Source organism: Oncorhynchus gorbuscha, linkage group LG18 (assembly GCF_021184085.1).
Source record: "Oncorhynchus gorbuscha isolate QuinsamMale2020 ecotype Even-year linkage group LG18, OgorEven_v1.0, whole genome shotgun sequence".
In the NCBI taxonomy this organism is placed as follows: Eukaryota; Metazoa; Chordata; class Actinopteri; order Salmoniformes; family Salmonidae; genus Oncorhynchus; species Oncorhynchus gorbuscha.
The window spans coordinates 168,397-173,436 of record NC_060190.1 but is presented as its reverse complement, the minus strand read 5'-3'; positions in this window follow the sequence as shown (position 1 = coordinate 173,436).

Genomic DNA, 5,040 nt, shown 5'->3' with positions numbered 1-5,040 from the left:
GCCACCATCTGTTCTGGAGTCCAAACAGCAACAATATGAATGGGACTTTGTCTCCAGTACAGTAGTGTACATACAGCACATTATGATATAAACAGGGTTGTGTAAGTCACTTTCTAAATGTAATCTGTTACCGGTCCAAAATGGTACTCAGTAGGATTACCCGAACTCAGTAATGTTATCTGATTACTTCCCCTTTAAGAGGCATAGTTGGGTTGGTTGTTTAGCAACGAAACCAACGCATGCGCAACTATGGGGAAACAGTTGGCTGATGCTGCGTTCACATGCCAGTCAGAAACAAGGACATTTCCGACTTGCTGATTCGTTGAATACAACAGGTGTATAACTACAAGTTAGCAGGTCGAACATTTCATAGTTTCGACTAGCACTTGTACTTAGCATTAGACTGTTGACAACATGTATACTATATTTAATCTCCAAATGTTTATTGAAAACAAATACTTTTGCACAATGAGCACTTGTCTCACATACATCGTTATGGTTGTTGGTTAGCTTGCTCGTGAATTTTTGCCATATTAGCATAAACATGACATCAGTCAAAACAAGACATCAATATAATGACCACCACCTACGATTCCCCACATGGAAACTGATTTTATTCATTTAGTGACACCTCTAGCATTGCGATGCCGTGCCTTAGACTGCTGCACAACACGGGAGGTCCCCATGGCAACCTCTTGTCACTGAGGGGGTTTGTTTATCTGGCCCGGGTTACACCGGTGGGAGGAGTTTGAACCAGGTGGGAAGTGATTGCATTAGTCGTGGAAGCCTCCCCATTTACATTTAAGTAATTTAGCAGACGCTCTTATCCAGAGCGACTTACTCCCCGGCATGAACCAGATGCTCTGGCTGACATGAAGTCGACTACTTCCTTAATAGAGTAACACGTTAATTAGTCATTACTGATTAAAACAGACACTCTTCACTTCTTGAGCTCAGCAGCTTCATAGTTTATATAAAATAAAAATGGACATGAAGTCGCCTACTTCCTTAATACCTACTTCCTTCATAGTTTATATAAAATAAAAATTGAGATTTTTTTTTTTTTATCATTGCAATGATTTATTTAATCATGACACGACTATTGTGCGCAGGTACTGTTGTCATCAGGTGGTGATATTCCACACAGACACCGAGACCCGTCTGCCAGAACTTCAGAAGGAAACATTTAAGTGCTTATGAATGAAAGACAATTCAACAGAGTAATATGACAATAATAAAAAATTAAAGTTATTCAAATAGTATATTTAGTGTAAACCAGACAAGAAAGAGGCGTTGATCACAAATCTTCATAGTAAAATAACACTGAAGGTAAAGGACCAGTGCTCCTCTATGTGGCCTCCCACTGATGATGACATCACAGCCTGAACCTCTGTGTTTGGCCCTCCCACTGATGATGACATCACAGCCTGAACCTCTGTGTTTGGCCCTCCCACTGATGATGACATCACAGCTTGAACCTCTGTGTTTGGCCCTCCCACTGATGATGACATCACAGCCTGAACCTGTGTTTGGCCCTCCCAACATCACAGCCTGAACCTGTGTTTGGCCCTCCCACTGTGATGACATCACAGAACCTGACTGATGATGACATCACAGCCTGAACCTCTGTGTTTGGCCCTCCCACTGATGATGACATCACAGCCTGAACCTCTGTGTTTGGCCCTCCCACTGATGATGACATCACAGCCTGAACCTCTGTGTTTGGCCCTCCCACTGATGATGACATCACAGCCTGAACCTCTGTGTTTGGCCCTCCCACTGATGATGACATCACAGCCTGAACCTCTGTGTTTGGCCCTCCCACTGTGATGACATCACAGCCTGAACCTCTGTGTTTGGCCCTCCCACTGATGATGACATCACAGCCTGAACCTCTCTTTACTGATGATGACATCACAGCCTGAACTCTGTGTTTGGCCCTCCCACTGTGATGACATCACAGCCTGAACCTCTGTGTTTGGCCCTCCCACTGATGATGACATCACAGCCTGAACCTCTGTGTTTGGCCCTCCCACTTGATGACATCAGCCCTCCCTCCCACTGTGATGATCCTGTTGATTCACATCACAGCCTGAACCTCTGTGTTTGGCCCTCCCACTGTGATGACATCACAGCCTGAACCTCTGTGTTTGGCCCTCCCACTGATGATGACATCACAGCCTGAACCTCTGTGTTTGGCCCTCCCACTGATGATGACATCACAGCCTGAACCTCTGTGTTTGGCCCTCCCACTGATGATGACATCACAGCCTGAACCTCTGTGTTTGGCCCTCCCACTGATGATGACATCACAGCCTGAACCTCTGTGTTTGGCCCTCCCACTGTGATGACATCACAGCCTGAACCTCTGTGTTTGGCCCTCCCACTGTGATGACATCACAGCCTGAACCTCTGTGTTTGGCCCTCCTCAGTCAGAATTAACAGAAGAGCATACAAATCATTTTCATGTTTTTGGTTTTGATGTCCCTCTACAAATGAAACTCTCAAGGCAAACAGCGTGTAGTTAGCATCCCTCTGTCGTAACTGTGGTGGGGATCGGAGAAGAGGAACACATAAATAACGGTATCCCCTGTAAATAGCCCCACTATTGTTATTTTACTGCTGCTCTTTAAATATGAGTTATTTTTACTTTTTTTTGTTGGTATTTTCTTAACTTCATTGTTGATTAAGGGCTTGTCAGTCAGCATTTCACTGTGAGATCCTGTTGCATTCAGCATTTCACTGTGAGATCCTGTTGCATTCAGCATTTCACTGTGAGATCCTGTTGTATTCAGCATTTCACTGTGAGATCCTGTTGTATTCAGCATTTCACTGTGAGATCCTGTTGTATTCAGCATTTCACTGTGAGATCCTGTTGTATTCAGCATTTCACTGTGAGATCCTGTTGTATTCAGCATTTCACTGTGAGATCCTGTTGTATTCAGCATTTCACTGTGAGATCCTGTTGTATTCAGCATTTCACTGTGAGATCCTGTTGTATTCAGCATTTCACTGTGAGATCCTGTTGTATTCAGCATTTCACTGTGAGATCCTGTTGTATTCAGCATTTCACTGTGAGATCCTGTTGTATTCAGCATTTCACTGTGAGATCCTGTTGTATTCAGCATTTCACTGTGAGATCCTGTTGTATGTAGCATTTCACTGTGAGATCCTGTTGTATTCAGCATTTCACTGTGAGATCCTGTTGTATTCAGATTTCACTGTGAGATCCTGTTGTATTCAGCATTTCACTGTGAGATCCTGGTATTCGGAGCGTGTGCCAAATACAATTTGATTTGATGCTAGCAAGCACATGAATTCCCACTACTTTTAACATTCGAGACAAAAGTAGTGAGATTAACCACAGAGATAATATATCTGTCTGGTTTCCCGGATATAGATTAACCACAGAGATCATATATCTGTCTGGTTTCCCAGGTATAGATTAACCACAGAGATCATATATCTGTCTGGTTTCCCAGGTATAGATTAACCACAGAGATCATAAATCTGTCTGGTTTCTATAGATTAACCCAAAAAATCTGTTCCCAAGGTTTCATTGATTAAGGTACAGAATCTGTGTTCTGCCCCCTAACTGACTTTCCCTGGTTAAGATTAAGCCTAAAATAAAAATAAATAAAAAATAAAGGCTTGTTTATGAAGATGATATAGATTAAGCCTAGTCTAAAGGCTGTCCATGAAGCAAATATAGATTAACCCTTCTAAGGCTGTCATGAAGCAATATAGATTAAGCCTAGTCTAAAGGCTGTCCATGAAGCAGATATAGATTAAGCCTAGTCTAAAGGCTGTCCATGAAGCAGACATAGATTAAGCCTAGTCTAAAGGCTGTCCATGAAGCAGATATAGATTAAGCCTAGTCTAAAGGCTGTCCATGAAGCAGACATAGATTAAGCCTAGTCTAAAGGCTGTCCATGAAGCAGACATAGATTAAGCCTAAAAGGCTGTCCATGAAGCAGACATAGATTAAGCCTAGTCTAAAGGCTGTTCATGAAGCAGACATAGATAAAGGCTGTCCATGAAGCAGATATAGATTAAGCCTAGTCTAAAGGCTGTCCATGAAGCAGATATAGATTAAGCCTAGTCTAAAGGCTGTTCATGAAGCAGATATAGATTAAGCCTAGTCTAAAGGCTGTCCATGAAGCAGATATAGATTAAGCCTAGTCTAAAGGCCGTCTGTATGAAGATGATATAGATTAAGCCTAGTCTAAAGGCTGTCCATGAAGCAGATATAGATTAAGCCTAGTCTAAAGGCCGTCTGGATGAAGCATCTTAAAGTAGGAGTGCTGATTGATGGGCAGCTTCCCCCTTTTTAGATCCCAATAAATACAGTTACATGGACAGGGGACCTGATCCTAGATCAGTACTCCTACTCTGAGACACATGATACAAAGCCCCATGGAGCAACAATCGGTTTCCCTATTGAACATGCTATTTAAATGCAGAACTAGTCTTAAATCGGTGTCCGGGAAACTGGCCTTAAATGTTGTCAGCAACGTAGCGCTGGTTAAAGGAGCAGTCTGCAGTTCAAACTGGACTTAAATGTTGTCAGCAACGTAGCGCTGGTTAAAGGAGCAGTCTGCAGTTCAAACTGGCCTTAAATGTTGTCAGCAACGTAGCGCTGGTTAAAGGAGCAGTCTGCAGTTCAAACTGGCCTTAAATGTTGTCAGCAACGTAGCGGTGGTTAAAGGAGCAGTCTGCAGTTCAAACTGGCCTTAAATGTTGTCAGCAACGTAGCGGTGGTTAAAGGAGCAGTCTGCAGTTCAAACTGGAGGTCGGCCGGTTAATTAGGGCCGATTTCAAGTTTTCATAACAAATCGATAATCAGCATTTTTGGAGGCCGATTATGGCCATGATTACATTAAATTCCATGAGGAGACTGAGTGGCAGGCTGACCACCTGTTACGCGAGTGCTGCAAGGAGCCAAGGCAAGGTGCTAGCTAGCATTAAACTTATATTATAAAAAACAATCAATCTTCACATAATCACTAGTTAACTACACACGGTTGATGATATTACTAG